The 17,511-nt window shown below is 52.4% G+C and overlaps 1 protein-coding gene across 2 annotated transcripts in view; it reads left to right on the top strand.

Annotated features, from left to right (window-relative positions):
- Positions 1–17,511, top strand: part of ITPKB (inositol-trisphosphate 3-kinase B) — a 91,478-nt gene that overhangs the window by 52,043 nt on the left and 21,924 nt on the right. Inside the window, exon 2 of one of the 2 annotated variants that reach the window (XR_005362270.1) lies at positions 2,683–2,863. The exons of the other annotated variant lie outside the window; for it this stretch is intronic. The gene's annotated coding sequence lies outside the window, so the exon portion shown is untranslated. The remainder of the gene's footprint in view (positions 1–2,682; positions 2,864–17,511) is intronic. 2 annotated transcript variants of the gene reach the window in all.

Raw genomic sequence — 17,511 nt, forward strand, 5'->3', positions numbered from 1 at the left:
GCTGGGAATATTGACTCCTCTGTTGTCACTTCCTGGGAGACCTCACTGGTCACACGGGGAAACCCCTTCCCGGAGAGCAGCTATGAGCCTGGTTGTCAAGACTATGTGAAAACCTGACCAAAGCCTTAGCCCAGCCTGGCTCCTTTTGGAATATATAATTCATCTTTTTTTCTCTCTGAGACAAGTACTGTTTTAAAAATAGGAACACCTAGAGAGTATCTAATGTGATCTCACTGTGCCCCAAACTCATTTTATAGATGGGGGAATGGATGGGACACAGACAAGCCCACCTGAGGACACTGTGTTTCTAACCAGGAGACCAGGTTAAGCTGGTTTCCCACAGGGGCTCAGCCCCTTCCTTGTGGCAGGGCACTCTCTGCAAGTGTCCACCCAGGCCTTGTACCTCCTTCCCTCTTGGATGAGAGTCTGAGGCCTTGCAACACTGGGTGGGTGTCTATGCGCAGTCCTAAGTCTGCATGGGGGCAGGTGTTCATTCTATGTCATGCAGTTTTGTTTTCCAAAGGCCATTTTTGTCATGCTTAGTAACTGTGATTGGGTGGTTGGTTCTTCTTCAAGATTCTTCATGTGAAGAATGTTAGTTAAATAATCTTTGTCAGCTTCCATGCACTGTGTTGGGTTTGGACTAGTGTCGAGGTGTGGCCAGAGAGCACATTCTGGAATTCAACCAATCTGTTTATTTTTATTAAGTGTATTTTCATTTATTTATTCATGAGAGGCAGAGACACAGGCAAAGGGAGGAGCAGGCCCCATGCAGAGAGCCCAATGTGGGACTCGATCCCGGGTCCCCAGGATCACACCCTGGGCTGAAGGCAGCGCTAAACCGCTGAGCCACCCAGGCTGCCCTGACCAATCTGTTTAAATAGACACCACCACCTGACTAGCAGCACTTTTTTTTTTTCTTTTTTTAATCCCTTCACTTGATGTTATTGGAAGTATTCAAGTAATGCCTCTACAAGCCTGGTCTAGCAGGTGCACACATGGGATAGATAATGCATTCGGAGACGTAGGCAGGTGACGCTAATCATCCTCTCCTTAACCCCGTCCCTCTCAATCACTTTAGCTGCATTCTTCTCCTGGGCAGCTGAGTTCTTCAAGATTGTTTTGGCATCAGTAATGCGAGGGCGATTGCTCCCTTCAATGAAGGAGGGAGGGTTGTGCACATATTAGGTGTTATGTAAACGGCAAAAGTAATGTGGAGGCAACATATGTGCATTAAGGCTGCAGATTTTGCCATGGATGGAGGCAGGGGGTTCTCCAACTTTCCACCCTTTCTCTGGGTTCCTCCATCTTGCAGGCTCAGGCACAGCGCAGAGCCCAGTGGGGTGGGCAGGCATGCTGCTGCATGACGAGCCAGGTCCAGAAGGCACGTTGGGAGCACGGCTCGGCCACCTCCATCCACAGCCAGGGTGTGTCTGAGTCCCAGAGCTTCTGATCCTGGGGCTGGGCTTGTGCGATGTTCAGATGAGGTTAGAGGAGGAAGGAGAGGACTATTTGAGAACCCCCCTTTCTCTATCTCTCTCTCTCTCTCTTTCTCTCTCTTTTTTCTCCTTCTCCCCCCCCTTCCTCCCTCTCTGGAGGAAACCTCAAACAGCTCCTCCTGCTTCTCTCTTGTACATACACCTCTTCCTGCCTTCTCTACCTTGACATAAAGGTCTCTCCCCAGCCCGGTGGCATCTTGCCTGGGTGCTATTAATAGATGAGGGTGGCTCTGCCAGGCCATGAATCAGAAGGCCGTCCCAGTTCTGCTCTCTCGCGGGGATCCTGGCAAACTCTGGCGGGGCTGACTGGGTAAATATCCTTTGTGAGCAGAATAAGCCTTTGTGTGTCCTAGAAACTCCTGCTCTCCTCCCCGAGGGCAACACCCTCCTGGAAGGATGATGGGGATGCCTTTGGCCTCGAGACCTTAGGGAACAGAGCTCTAGGTTTCCAAACCAGCCCGGGGTGGGGGGGCGGCGGGAAGGGAGGGCTGGCAGGTTGGGCCAGGGAGCTGCGAGGTGCTCCAGGGGAAGAAGTGGGAACAGGGAGGAATTGTGAGACCGTATTTAGCTCTGCCTGAAAGGCAAAACAATACGGTTAGATCTGTCCTTGCCAAGGTTCTAAAGCAGAAATGAGTGAAAGAAGAAAAATGGAAGAATTATAGTTTCCCTATTTAAAAAAGAAAAGGTCTGGGGCACCTGGGTGGCTCAGCGGTTGAGCATCTGCTTTTAGCTCAGGTCGTGATCCCGGGGTCCTGGGATCAAGTCCCGCATTCGGCTTCCCGCAAGGAGCCTGCTTCTTCCTCTGCCTATGGCTCTGCCTCTCTGTGTCTTTCATGAATAAATAAATAAAATCTTTAAAAAGCAAAATAAAATAGAAGTCTATAAGTACTTACCACTTCAGGGACTTGTTTTTGTAACTCACTTGGATAAACTTAAGAATGCCTCTGGGTGGCTAAACTTAAATTCTTTTTAAGTCAAGGTGGGACCTACACCCATTAATGGGTGAAAACAAAACACCTGCAGGTTCAGGGGTGATTCTCATGGCACTTTTGCTAGGTACCTGGCTCCTGGACCATGCCTGGGGTTCACAAAGGATTTTCAGAGTTATGGCCACCTCGCATGGTTGTCACAACAACGTTGGGAGTGGGGCAGGGCCTGACTTGTCCTTATCCCTGTTTTACAGATGAGGAAGCCAGGGTCTGGGAAGGGTGAGCTGCCTGCCCAAGGTCACGTGGGACCAGGGACAGAGAGGGTGCTGTGTTTCCTTAATGGTCCTGCCTCCTGCTGAGCAGAAATCAGCACGTGGCTCCCAAGACCCAAGATACCCTGGAACTCTTGCATCAAGCTACTTTGCCAGCTCTCCCGTGAGTGTGTGTGGACCTGCCGCCTGTGGCTTTTCTTCCTTAGAAATTACCTGTAGGATTGAAACCAAGGTGGCCAGAAAGCTGTCCTACCTGGCTGGAGCAGCAAGGATTGGCATGGGGTGGCCACGATTATTCTGTCCCTGCTGCCCTTAGACATCAGGTTGCCTTGCAGGTGAGCATGAGTTAGAGGCCTGTGTACAGAAGGCACCAGGGCAGCAGCCAGATGTTCATTTTAATAAATGGAAACTATGACTCAGAACTGGAGCCAGCCTGACCCTCCAAGCAGGCAAATTAGTCATTTGAGGGTGAAGGCTTGGTCTTTGGATTGGAGAGCATGTGGGAGCGGGGGCCTGTTTCCTTAATTTCTCCCCGCTTCTTGCTGGTTGTGCTTGCATTCCACTGATCACGCTCTATAGGATGTTGGACAGCCATTCTGCAGAACCGTGGGCAGAATTATAAGGGAGGCTCAGCAGGGTGAGGTGGGGCAGTAGGCCCTCAGAGATGCAGCTGAGGGATGAGCTCCAGAAAGCTTTCTGAAGATCTGAGTGGTAGTAGCACCCTGCACTCACATGAGCCGTTGGGTTTCCAGGGAACCTCTGACTGTGTGCCTTATTCCTCCGTATGAGTCTCACAACAACAGAGGATGTGAGCAGAGCAGTTAATAATATCACCGGTTCATACAGAGGAAGTAGAAACTGAGAAGCAGGAAGGTTGAGTAATTTCCACAGCGAGTACATGGCCCGGCTGGGACTGCAGCCTGGGTCTTCTGACCCTTCCTTCCTCCTCCCCTGAGCTGCCAGGGGCTCCCAGCCTCCATGGGCTCAGGTAAGGAAAGCAATACTGAGACTTTTTCCAGTGCCAAGATGTCTCTGGAAAAGAGCAGACCTGCATCTAGGCCCTGATCTGTGCTTTAAGGTTTGGGGTAATAATAGCACAGAGTCTCCGCCACTCAGCTCTGGGGAGTGTTTGTGCAAACGTTTCCAAGTGTGGTGGCTTCTTACACGCTGCTAGTGGAAAATTGTAAGAGTTCTATTTTCCTGTTTCAAGCGAGCATTTCCCCCCTGGGGTTATAGTAACCACTTCCTCCTCAGCACCCAGTGGAACGTGGTAAACACCACTTACAGCAGAGTATTCCCTTCTGAGAGCTTCACTGGGTTCCTTTTTTTCCTCTTGTCTTTAAGGGTGCGCAGACACACACACACGCACACACGATTCTGAAGGACCAGGCCCCTTTCCCTCCGGTTTAGAATTTTCAGGGTAACTTGCATTGCCCCCTGGAAACAGAAAACCTGCACATGGATCAGATGAAGTTTTCACCGAGGTGCTTTGTCATCCTGCTTCATCTTCGCGGGGCAGGGTGGGGGCGAGGGGCACTGGGTTGGATGGAGTCAGTTGAGTCTGGACTACAGAGTCGTTGAGCATGGGTGGGGGGGGACCATGGGGTCAGCCAGAGGCATGGGGGCGACCAGGAGTGATCAGCAGGAGACACGGTGGTGAGTTTCCTGGATGTGGCAGAGGGAGGCGAGCAGCCCTGCTCGGTGGTCAGGTGATAAGGAAAAGGAAGCAAATAAGAGATTCTCAAGAAACGGAAAGCAAAGGTGGGGGTAGTAAAAAAGTTCAAAGAGGGGCTGTTAATTTTAGATATTTTTTTAAATACCTTAATGCTTTTTTTCTTCTTTAAAGATTTTATATATTTGAGAGAGAGAGTGAGGACAGAAGGAGCAGGGGGAGAGGGAGAGCGAGAAGCAGGCTCCCTGCTGAGCACGGAGCGCCATGTGGAACTCCATCCCAGGACCCTGAGATCATGACCTGGGCGCAAGGCAGATGCTCCACCCACTGAGCCACCCAGGCGCCCTCCCTTCAAGAAACCTTAACACTTTAGAAACATTTGCAATCGCTGGTCTGGGTCAGAACTTCTGAATCCACCTGTGTCGCCCAGAGCCTCTGAAACTATGGAATTCCTTCAGTACAGACTTACAGTGACATGCAGCTAATGGCCCTTGAGTTTGGGGGGTGGCAGCCGAGCTGGGGGAGGCGCACAGGACAAAACCTCCGACTGTCCCCTGGCCAGGCTGTGACTGAGCTGAGGCAAGTGAGTGCTCTGAGTCTGTGCCGAACCTCGGAACCTGTACGCGTTGTTCAACAGAAAGCAGAAGAGCAGGTCTCTGCACACGAGCCGGAGCTTCCTGCATCGCTGGTCCATCTGTCTAGTGGGAGGGCCATCTCTGGACGACTCTAGCCGTTTGTTATCCCACCGCCCTCCACTGATGTTTCTGGGCTCCTACAAGTCTGCGGGGTCCCATTCAGGGAACAGTGTCCAGGCCTGACCTCATGAGACCCGTACACAGGGGAAGAAAGCCCTGCTTCTCCCTCAGACGAAGGGACATTCTGGAGGCGCTGTGCCCTCAGATCAGATGCTGCGGGGAGGGTGTCCTGGCTGGGGGTGGCAGCAATTTATTCATGTTACCTGATTATATGGTGATCTGCACATTCTGTAAATTGTATAAAACAAACTAACCATATTATAGACGTTTTGGAGATAAAGGTGTGACGGAAGGTGTATATCCTCATAACTAAACATAGCGATTCTATCAATTATTTTTTTTTATTATTTTTTTTACTTTATTTATGATAGTCACACACACAGAGAGAGAGAGAGAGAGAGAGGCAGAGACACGGGCAGAGGGAGAAGCAGGCTCCATGCACCGGGACCCCGATGTGGGATTCGATCCCGGGTCTCCAGGATCGCGCCCTGGGCCAAAGGCAGGCGCTAAACCGCTGCGCCACCCTGGGATCCCTATCAATTATTAATTAATCGGTCATCGTATATTCCATCTTAATTCGAGAAGGATTTGAAGGTGCTTACCAACATACATGCAGCATAGCACAAGATAATCAATAGCTAAAAAGTCAGAGTAAGAGGCCAAATAGTTTTGTCACATTCAGTATAAACATAACATGCAGAAACACATAACGATTGTGCTATTCTTATAAATTGGTGTATTTCCTCCCAGCCTTTTAACATATGTACGTGTCGGGGCACTTGGCGGGCTCTGTCGGTGGAGTGTGCCTGACTCTTGGTGTCAGGGTTGTGAGTTCGAGTGCCGTGTTGGGTGTCAACATGACTTAAAAATAAGATCTTATAAAAGAAAGTATGTAAGTATGTATGTGTTTTATAGTTTATCCTGCTTCCTCCCCTCTCCCCACCCCCCCAACTGAATATCATACAAAATTTTCCATGTGTCTTTCTAAGGCTCAGGATTTAATGATAAGTCCCAAGGATGTGCCCCTTACTGACTTGATGGTTCCCCTATTGTTGGACCTTAGGCTATTTTCAATGCCATTGTGAAGATAAACAATAGCATCATTAACATCTTTGTGCTTGTAACTTTTTCCATAGTTCCTTAAGTAGATTTCCAGACTAATGGGAGGTTCGAACATTTTGATGGCCTTTGACACAGATCCCTGGGCTGCTTCTCCCAGTGTAGTGTGCACTTGGGGGGCTTCCAGCACAGTCTTGGTGCCTTCCTCTGTGTCCTCCTCCCCCTGAGGCTTGTGTTGCTATTTTTCTGGTTTCTTGCTAATTTCATAGGGAAATAGCACATTGTCATTTTCACTATGGGTACGTTGCCAAGTTTAGCTCTTGGCGTCTGAGGGGTTTTTTTTCACCCATCTGAGTTTTTTATGTACAAAATATATTAACCCTTCTACAGTAATATTTTGTAAAATACTTTCTCCAGTTTATGTGACTTTTACTTTGGTTCAGGGGAATCTCTTTGCCTTTGATCCCTAGAAGTTTTACATTTTAGATAGTCCAAGAAAGCTCTGGTAACTGTCCTCTCTGGTTTCTGCCCATTTACCTAGAGACTGTGGCCCCAGGTCATTAGCCTGGCAGTTGCCTGGTGGGGGGATTGGCTGGGTTTTCCTTTCTTGAAGCCTCACTTGTGCTCCACCTAAAACCACTTCAGGAAGCTAAACCAGTAGTATTATCCAGCATACCTGGCACTTAGAGTGGACTAACACTCTTCTTTCCTGTACAACAAAATTAGTTTCAGTAATAATCAGGAAATAAAACAAATAATGAAAATGGCCAGTAAAGGATGGTAGACAGTGAAATCTTCTACTCTTGAACTTTGTATATATGATTGCACTGGTAAAAACAAAAACAAAACTGTTGGGGGGGAGGTAACGGATTTAATAATTGTTATTTTTTTAATCGAATGTTATGTAATTCCAGTATAGCTAACAGTGTTATATTATTTTCAAGCATATGATATAGTGATTCTACACTTCGTATAGCACGCAGTGTAATACTTGTTAAATACGTTAATGCATGTTTAGGAAAAAGGGAGAGAAATCACACTTCTCTATGAGTCTGTGGTGGTAATAAATAAGTATGCTGTAGTTTCTATATTGAGTCTTACATTTGTCAGACCTCGTAAGACCTGATCTCCTCTGCCAGTTTACGTTCAGTGGACAGAGCCGGGTTTGTCCATCTGTTTTCCTCTATAATTGGCTGTGGTGCACTTCTTATTAATTTTTAATTTTGAATAGTTTCTTCCAGCTGAAGCAGGAGAAATATAAATAGAAAAAAATCTTAAACATGAAGACAAATTTGGCAGAAATTCACAAATTTCCCCTTTCACGGTAAATCCAGAAATTGTAATGCTGTCCTTTATTTCTCCAGGATTTATTAAACATCTCTGCTGCTGAGAAATTTTAAACTTCAGTAACGCTTCAAGGGGCCCCCTAGAACAGCAGGATGGAAAGGGGGAGTAGCCCGGTCGTGCTTCTCTCGGTTTTCTGAGCTCCCATCGTTTCTTTCTGGCCTGCTCTGGAGGTTCAGGGCGGGACGTGAGGACACAAATCTGGTGCCAGGTGGAGCCCGGATGGATTCTGCATCCTGTGAACTTGTCCTGAAGCATGGAGTCCCTTTGTGCATCTGGTCCGGGGGTGCTGACTTTACTCCAGATAGTTTTTGAAGGCTCTTCTGTGTGCGGTTGAGTGTGTATTAAGGATAGCTAACGCCTCTGGGAATTTGAAACTTACATATGTTATTAAAATAAAACAGTTCACACAGCAGGTGTATAGAATAAGATGGAGGCTCAGAGGACTGGAACGAAGGCAAGTGTGCATGTGTTCATCCACGGTGCCAATCCCTCGTGATAGCAGAAAGCCAATCCATTTCATTATTGTTTTGTTTGTTTTGTGGGTTTTTTAGATTTTATTTATTTATTCATGAGAGACAGAGAGAGGCAGAGACTTAGGCAGAGGGAGAAGCAGGGTCCTTGTGGGGAGCCTGATGTGGGACTCGATCCCAGGACCTTGGGATCACGGCCTGAGCCAAAGCCAGACACTCAACCACTGAGCCACCCAGGAGTCCCTTATTATTGTTTTAAATTCCCTTCAATTTGCCTCCTTAATTGCTTGCCTCTGAGATCAACTGCCCAGCTTGGTGCTGAGCTAAGCAGTTCTTATGGGCCTTTTTTGTGTCTCTGCTTTCGCTCATGCTTTTTTCCCAGGCCCCAAATCCTGCCCCACTTCACACACACACACGCACACACACGCACACACACACACACACACACACACGATCATCTTCCTCATCTTTCATTCTGTAGCTTAAATGCCACCTTTTCCATGAAGCTTCCTTAATTTATTTCCCATCTCCCAAAGAAACGAACTCCCTGTGGCCCCGTGTCTGTGCCTCTATAAAGTCACCAATACTTCTGACCCTCTCATAGTTATTCAGCTCCGTGTTTATCCTCGTAATGGGCTGTGGGCTCCCCAGGACACAGCAGTGAGCCCCATACAGCACATGTTGTTGGGTTTAGGTACATATCATCCCAGCCAGCAGAGTACAAGAGGAGGGAGAAGTAGGCAGCAGAGCCCCCCAGATTTTGGGTTTCTGGAGAGCCCTGGGGGGTGTTTGTGGGACCAGCATGAGCCTGGTGTGAGGAGACCCATCCTTGTCTGCTGAGCTGTGGTCTGGGTAGTCGGGGTGTGAACTCCAGCTGCATCTTGCTCTGATGTCGAGTATCCCCCCAGGTGCCTTTAGGGGCTCTGTCTTCCTCATGTGCCCAAGTCCCCCCACCTCCGGGCAGCCCTACCCTAAGTCTATAGGAGAAAGCCACTACGACAAGTGTCATGTGTGGCCAGGGCTGGCCTTGCTATCAGAGGGTGTGGGTGTCCCGAGGGAGGCAGGCCAGGGCTGCCCACTGGGTCCTGGTTCAGAGCTCTCCCTGCTTGTCTCTTCCCCTGGGGGTGCTGGGACCTCACACGAGCATCTGTTCTTGATCTCCGGGCGCATGTATGGCTTCCTTCCCTGATTCAGGACCCACCCTGCGGCCCCCAGTCTTAAGTCAGATGCCATGGTTGGGGCTCGGGGTTTAGGCCAGTCTCCTCTTCTGCCTTCCCAACTAGGCTGAGTCTTGGGGGACTCCCAGCCATTCAGTTACCAGGCACTGGTTGATTCTTGACCCCGAGAAAGCTTGGGGGGCCTAAGGACTAAGGGTGGATGAGCTGTTTGCTGCTCTGAAGGAAGGCTCATTCCACTGCTGGTGACCCTGTGGTATAACCAAGTCATGTGAATGCGCTCAGAACTGGGTGGGAAATGGACATGCAAGGTCTGGAGCAGAGGGGCCTTGGGGGGTGGGGGGTACAGGGTCCCTTTGCTCATGCATTGGGCTAAGGGACACGGGGTCTGAGGAAAGTGCAAGGTGGCAGTGATGCCTGAGCAGGGTTTTGAAGGATGAAGAAGAGTTCTCTGGGCAGGTTAGGTAAGGCATCTCTGCCAGAGCCAACAGCACAGATGGCTCAGAAGTGCCAAGCTGCATGATATGTCTCGGCAAACAGGCCGGTTTTCCTTCAGCATGGGGGTGCCTGAGTGGGGGCAGATGAGAGCCCTCAGGGATTGTCTGAAGGAGTCTGGTCCTCTCTGTGTCAACACCCAAGGTGTAGTTGGCCACCACACTATGAAATACTCAGAGGCATGGGACTCTTTGGTTTTCCCCTGACCTTGAGTGTTGAGTTTTATAGCCAGGATGTCACGTCTCGATGCCATCATGTCTCTGTCCCAGACTGGGCTGAGGCTGGCAGTCCCTTATGGCAGGTGCCCTGGTTCTAAATTCTGCTCTAACTGATGTGGGGCAGAGGCAGTCAAGGCCCATGCTGTTCAGCTGTGACTGAGCATTGTTGCACATATCTGGGTGAGCAGACAAGGGAGTGCCAGCCATGGCGGCACGGGTGGGTGGTTCAGAAGTCCTGGGTTCTATTTCAGCTCCCTTAGGTGGCTGCTGAGCCATGTCTTGGGCTTCCGCTCCTCTCTCCCCAGCTACTCTTCTAACCAGAGAGGCCAGCTCTCCTTGGGTTTTTTTTTTTTAATCCTTTGCCCTGAATGGCCAGGGCCTTACCTTGCATATGGTATAGTCAAGTATTCAAAGCATCCCCTGGTTTTTCTGCATAATCCTCCCTACAGTCTAGGGCATGGGCAGTGCTGTAAATTTTCCTCTTTACCTGCAGATGAAGAAGCAGAGGCTCAGCGAAGTCAGTGATGAGTCTGTCCACATCCACTTGGCCAGTGAGCAGACTGCTTGGGTCCAGTAGAGGTCCTAAGACCATCCTGGCCTCTTCTTCCTATTTGTCTTTAAATCCAGGGGTTCAGGGACTCCTGGGTGGCTCAGTGGATGAGTGTCTGTCTTCAGCTCAGGTCATGATCCCGGGGTCCTGGGATTGAGTCCTGCATCGGGCTCCCTGCTTCTCCCTCTGCCTATGTGTCTGCCTCTCTCTTTGTGTCTCTCATGAATACATAAATAAAATTTTTAAAAAGAAAAAAACCAGGGGTTCAACTCACATGCTGTCAGGCGCTGGGCAGATGATGATCATGTAGGAACAGGGCCTGGTGACAGGGTACGGGGAGACCCATCCCATGGTGTGCTGCTCAGCTCCCGCCCGCCGATGGACCCCACCCAGCAGGCTGGGCCAGGCATCTCAAAGACAGTTGGAGATCTGGGTTTTTGAGTGAAATGTCCCGATTTTACATGTCAGCAACTAATTTGGAAAAAAAAAAATCTTAGCCAAAGAAACTAAATCGGCTGCCCACTGGCTGGAATCTGCCCCATGTGATCTGGTCACTTATCACTAAGTGGCTGTACTCTGGGTCTGATTTAGGGTTGAGGGGGAATGTGAGCAGACTTCCCTGTGAAGGGGAAGGAGAGGAGCTAGTGTGGGGAAAGGAGGAGGAAAGAGTCTGGGAAGCTGCGGGTCTGGTCCATTCACGTCCTGCTGGCCAAGAGCTATGTAAATAGCTCAGCCGCCTGCATTCCCAGGGCACATACTTTCCATTTCCCTCCTGGGTCACCCTGAATCCTGGGGTTCTTTGGTGGTTTGTTGCCTTGCTTCCTTTTCCAAAAATTGAAATGACGATGGCTTGAAAATATTTTCTTCAGTTGGGTTTTTCCTTGGTGACTTCACTCAGAGGCAGATGTGCTCTAATAATAGCATTGAAAGTTAGGGGGAATAAGTCAGCCAGCTGGTTCTGTTCCCCAGAAGTGATGTTACAGTTCCTAAATGTGGGCCGTCCCCGGGGGCTGAGCCTGCCAGAGGGCTGTGGCCACCGTGAGACTCCAGAGTCCCTCACTCTGCGGGACAGAGTCCTGACGGCTCTCAGTCGCCGGAGAGGATGGCTCTCTCTCACTTCATCCCTCGTGGCAGCCACCGTCTGCCTTCCTCCAGGACACGTGTACCACCGGGCATGAGGCAGGTGCAGGTCTCATAGGGCGCTGCCGTCTGCACCCACTCAGCTCCCACCTCTTGCCGGTGCCCGGAGCCTGGGGAGACCCCATCTCCCTGGAGCAGCCCTGACCTCCAAGTGCCTCTGCAGGTCCTCGGCCCCAGGGCCAAAGTCCTTGGCGGGAAGGCCTTCCCGAGCTCGTGAAGCCTGGTCCCCCGCCTCTGGCGTTCCAGAAGACATTTTTCAGATAACCCACTCACCTCTCTGGAATAGTGTTTTATTTCCTGTAAGACAGTAGGAAGGAGGCGAGCTGAGTTGGAGAGTCCAGAAGCTTTCTGTGGGCCATGGGGGCGACAGGGGACTTGGGTGTGGGTCAGGCTTGGAGGCACACAGGCCATCCTGTACTGTGTTCATGGGCCACTGTCCTGGGACTCAGGGAGAAGACAGGAAGGCCGGCAGAGAGCCCATGCTGCTGCTCTGTGAAACCCTTCCTGTCTGCAGTCATCCCAAGAGCTGCTGGCAGATGTCTCCAGATATGATAAATGCCACTTCACTGCAGCCTAAAGCCCAGAGTGAAGCGGGCAGTCCGGGTGTTCCTGCTTTTGGGGCACGAGAGTTCCCCGCCGCGGCTGGCCGTGCAGGCGGGAACCCCAGGTCTGTGCTCTGACTGGGCCTCCAGCTTCTCTGGGCATGGGAGGCCCGTGGTCTGGCTGCCTCTCAGCAGGCCCGGGCTGCTAGGGAAAGTGCTAAGTAAGCACTCAGGGCCTGGTTGACAGCGATGCACGGGGAAGGGCGATGAGTCAGTGTGTTTATGAAAATCACACGTACCAGCATAGACATCAAGATGACCCGGGGGACAGCCGTGCTCAGAGAGCTGACGAGTCTTGCTCGTACTTGGGGGTTCACTGCTGTGTTTTCTTGACAACCCATTTCCTGTGCCTGCAGTGGTCGACGCATGAACAGATGCATGGCTGCTTAACTGAGACAGCCTCTGTCCTGACGGCCTCCGGTTGGGAGAGGGAAAGCTGGTGATGCACGGTAGAATCCAGAGCCATATGCCAGCCTTCCCTGAGTACCAGCTCCCTCAGGCACCAGCCTCCACTGGGTACCAGCTTCCACTGGGCACCAGCCTCCCCCACGCACCAGCCTTCCCCGGGCACCAGCCTCCACTGGGCACCAGCCTCCCCCACGCACCAGCCTCCCCCAGGCAGCAGCCTTCCCCGGGCACCAGCCTTCCCCGGGCACCAGCTTCTCCTGGTACACCAGCCTCCCCTGGGCATCAGCCTCCCCTGTGCTTACCCTCCCCCCGGGCATCAGCCTCTCCTGGGCATCAGCCTCCCCCAGGCACCAGCCTTCCTGGGCACCAGCCTCCACTGGGCACCAGCTTCCCCTGGCGCACCAGCCTCCCCTGGGCATCACCCTCCCCCGGGCTTCAGCCTCCCCTGGGCTCACCCTCCCCCAGGCATCAGCCTCCCCTGGGCATCAGCCTCCCCCAGGCACCAGTCTCCCCTGGGCAGGGCTGCAGGTGCTTCTTTGGAAATGAGCTCAGGGTTTCTGACTGTCTCTGCAGGTCTGTATCCGTTTGCTTGCCGCCACTTAGCCACAGGCAAATCAGTGTGATCTGTCAGAAATATGAATTGCACTACCACATCTTGCCTGGAAATACTTCCTAAATATAGTTCAATATTTGATACTGCATGTAAGTTCTGGTGTGGCATTCACGCTCCTCCTGAAAAGTTTCCATGTTAGAAATTCCTTACGTGGGAGTTCCCAAAAATCTGGCTTTGGAGTTAGCCCAGAGTAACCCCCTAAGCAAATCTCTTACAAGTACTTTATGGGTTCTCAGAAGCTACTTAGAAGGCTGTATTGTGTCCATGAACATTCTTGGCCCAGAGAGGTCAGCTTTTAAAGATTTTATGTATTTATTTGAAATGGAGCGAGAGAGAGCACAAGCATGAGGAGGGGCAGAGGTGGAGGGAGCAGCAGACTCCCCACTGAGCAAGGAGCCTGACTTGGCATGATCCCAGGACTCTGAGATCATGACCTGAGCCCAAGGCAGGTGCTTCACTGACTCAGCCACCCAGGCACCCCCTCCCGGGTATTTCTTTGGAGATACCCTGAGATTGAAATTACGAGTTGTAAATCAGAAAGCCTGAGAACACCACTGGACAGAGCAGAAGTCTTCTTCAACCTCTAGCTTGCTAAAAGTTGACCTCTCTGGAGGCACCTGGGCAGCTCAGTTGGTTAAGCAGCTGCTTTCCAGCTCAGGTCATGATCTCAGGGTCAAGTCCCGAGTTGGACTCCCTGCCTGGCGGGGAGCCTGCCTTGTACTCTCTTGCACGTTCTCTCTCCCAAATAAATAAATAAAATCTTAAAAAAAAGAAAAAGAAACACCCAGGAGTGTGAAAGAGCCACTAAACCAGGACAGTTCTGTGTTGGTAGTGGTGTTGTGCTTCTGAGAGCTACAGGGATGGGCAGCGATATTTTAGATTCCTCAAAATTTTGCAGATGCCTTCTTTACATTTTCCTGGTGGCCTCAATATCATACTCCTGTGTGGGAGAAAGACGGGCGGCCTGGCCCTGCTGCCAGGGGAGCCTCTGGGAGTGAGCAGAGGGACTTCTTTCAAACCATAGGTCCCTGGGTGACAGTCTGCAGGCAGCAGAAGAGCCGCTGGTGGCACAGGTTGGTGGCTCACGGGCCAGGCCTCCTCTCACCTGCTGTCTCGAGCACCAAGCTTTGTAAAGTAGTTCCTGGGGCTTCTAGAACCTCCAGAAAGATGATTAAGGCAAGCCCCTAGCTCCTCCAGGGTTCATTCTGTGGAAGGAATGGGACCACTGTGGGGACACACTTCCTGCCAGCTGTGACCTTCACTCTCTGCATGTCCCTCAGGGGGTGGCAGGGTCTGAAGGCCAGTGCTGGGGGATAGAGGGGGACATGAGCAGACTGTGCACCACAAGTCTGCGGAGCCAGCATAGACAGAGCCCCTGCCACTGTTTTATCCCCAGACGAGGCACCCCCTCTGGGGCTCAGGGACCAGACATGACCCACGGGAGGTGTGCAGCACTCACTCTCCTGGTTGCTCGTGTCTGCCAACCCGTATTGCACGCAGAGAATTTAATCCTGAAAACAGTCCTGCAGGCCAGGTGGTAAGCTGGAAGCTGGAGCCCAGAGGGGCTGCTAACTTGCCTAATACTGCCAGCTGGCCGGAAGCAACAGGTTTTAACCCTGGAACTCTCCGGCTGTGGCTCACATGCCACCAGTGACAACAGAGCAGCCCAGCGGCTGATGATGCGCTCGCACCCTGGAGCCAAGCTGCCTGGGTTTGAATCCCGCCTTGGCCCCGTACTGGCTCTCAAACCTGGGGCAAACTGTCTAAGCTTGCTGTATCCCCATCTATAACCCTGGAGAACAAGAGTCCCCATGTAGCAGGTCGAGGTGCTGGTGTCCTGCATACACCATGCTCACCAAGCACTGCATCTGGCCCTACTACTCACTACTAATCAGCTACTTGGTACATTAGTGGGAGCCACTTGCTGTCTGCACCACCGTGCCACCCACCTGGGCTTGGCCTCGGCCTTGGGCTTGGTCTCGGGGAGCTGGGAGGGAGGAGTCGGGGCCTCCAGCACCCCAGGCCAGTGGGACAGGAGGTGGTGGGGGGGATGCTGTGTAGCCCCGCCCTTCCTGCCAGCGTCTGCTGACCAATGAGGACCTTCGGTAAATTTCCACCCTCTGTAACTGGGCTTTGTTTCTTTGCATTTTACCAAAGTGAAAATAAGTTCCTTGGGGACAGGCCAGCTGAGGCAGGGGAAGGGAGGGAGGGACCTGGTGTGGGTCGCAGGGGTGGGCTCCCCCACCCCCACCGCCACTGCCACCCCTAGCTGGGCAGGGCCCTGTGTACCCTTTCCCAGAGGAAAAGCTGAGCCCTTCTGTCCTGTGAGCTTTGTCCGCTGGGAGGTCAGCTGCTGGAGGCCACCCTCCCCACCCCACGGCTCTTCCCGGCCAGGCCTCTCCCGGCTTCCTCCCATTGTTGGTTCCCGGCCCCTGGTCTTGCAGCCTGGAGACCCCCTGGCTCCTGGTGCGAGAGGTACACTAGGCCTCTGTCCATGCAGGGCGCTTCCCTCTGTCTTACCCTCCCTCCCTCTGTGTGTCCTCCTCTCTCCCTCCCCTACCTCCCCCACCCCTCCTGTTTCCTCTAGCTCTCCATTATTTTTAGTTCTTAAGAGGATGAAGCCCAGGCGGGAGGAGGAAGGAGGAGCCAAGTTAGTGACCTTCTAGACCAGAGATGGAGCATTCCTGGGCCTCGCCTGGTAGGGAGTGTTAGGAACATTTCCATTTTGAGTGAAGGATACCTCCATTCCTGGCTTGCCAAACAAAGGCTGAGTTGGCAGGATTGCAGGTCTCCTGGATGCCAGCTCCTGTAAAGCTAGGAATTGGGGGTACCTGAGTGGCTCAGTGGTTGAGCTCAGGACTTGATCCCAGGCCCTGGGATCCCCACAGGGAGCCTGCTTCTCCCTCTGCTTGTGTCTTCACCTCTCTGTGTGTCTCTCATGAAAAAATAAATCTTTTTTTAAAAAATTAAAAAGCTGGAAATTGGGGAGGCAGGAGGTCTGGAGGATGCACTACTAAGAAGACCTTTCCGTGCTGAGTTGATGACCTGAGTGAAGGAGAGGGGGTCCTCTGAACCCTCATGCGTGCCTGTGAAGAGATCCCTGGTGCCCAGGGCCAGCCAGGCTGCCAGCTGCCTATTGGAGCCATGGTGGGTACAGAGAACCCTAGGCGGATTGAGCAGGAAGTTCCTGCACATATGCCCCTCCTGCTCCCTGCACTTGTCTCTAGAAAAATCCAGGCCCTGGCAGGTGAGTCTAAGGAAATGTGAGCCAGCTTAGGTGTATCTGGTCTTGTAGGAGGTGGGATATGGCAAGGCCTGGGCCCTGGCTGTGTGCTGGGCCTGTGAGATGTCCTCATTGCTCACACAGCTGGTGGTGCTGTCGTCCACTGTGTGTGGACAAGTGCTAGGACAAGCGCCCAGTCCTCCAGAAGCTTACCCTCTGCTGGCAGACACAGGATGGTACACAGAATCCTGAGGCACTCATATGTACCCCTGGGGTTCCAGAACAGGCATGTGGCTGGAGTGACCTAAGAAGCTCTGTGGAGAAGTAGGGCCAGCTCAGAGATTCCAGTGGGATAGGCTGCAGGGACAGGTAGGATGCCGATCAGTGGGGGTGAGGAAGGAGGGCACTGCAGGCGGAGCGTCTGCACCTGCATGAGCAGAGACGCGGGGTGAAGCAGGTGTGCGGCAGGTGTGCGGCAGGTGTGGAGCAAGGAGGGGGCTGGCTGAATAGGAGAGGATGGGAGAGGCCGAGAGAGAGAGAGAGAGAGAGAGAGAGAGAGAGAGAGAGAGACTGTGTGTGGGAGTGAGGGCGGAAAGGCATCTGGGACTGGCCTGTGTCCCTAGGGGGCAGTGAGCACTCACCAGCTGGGCCAGGACAGCCGCCCTGGCAGAGATCCGGGTGATGGCAGAGGGGGAGTAGCTCTGATTGAGGACCCCTGGGTACCAGTCTGGGTCTGGGAAGGCAGCTCACCAGGAAAGCAGAGCTGGGCAGCCGTTCAGGGGTTTCCTGGCTTTGGCCAGAAAGTGCCGCTAGGCATCGACCGGCCAGAGTGATTCCCTCAGACAGGATCAGCGGGGCTGGGCTTGCATCGGGAGCACCCACTTCAGGCAGGAGCTGTAGGTCCTGACCAGGTCTACACCCCTGAGCTGGAGCATAGAAGCCCTCATGGGAGTGGAGAGGACGGAGCCCTCACCCCGAGAACCCTGGGCCAGTTTCCGCCTCCCACGCCTGTAGCGGCCAAGGCAGCCAGGCCTGGTGGGGTGGAGAGGGCTGCCCACCCCTGCTCTCCTGCCCCAGCCCAGCC

This window comes from Canis lupus, chromosome 7 (genome assembly GCF_011100685.1).
Source record: "Canis lupus familiaris isolate Mischka breed German Shepherd chromosome 7, alternate assembly UU_Cfam_GSD_1.0, whole genome shotgun sequence".
Classification (NCBI taxonomy): Eukaryota; Metazoa; Chordata; class Mammalia; order Carnivora; family Canidae; genus Canis; species Canis lupus.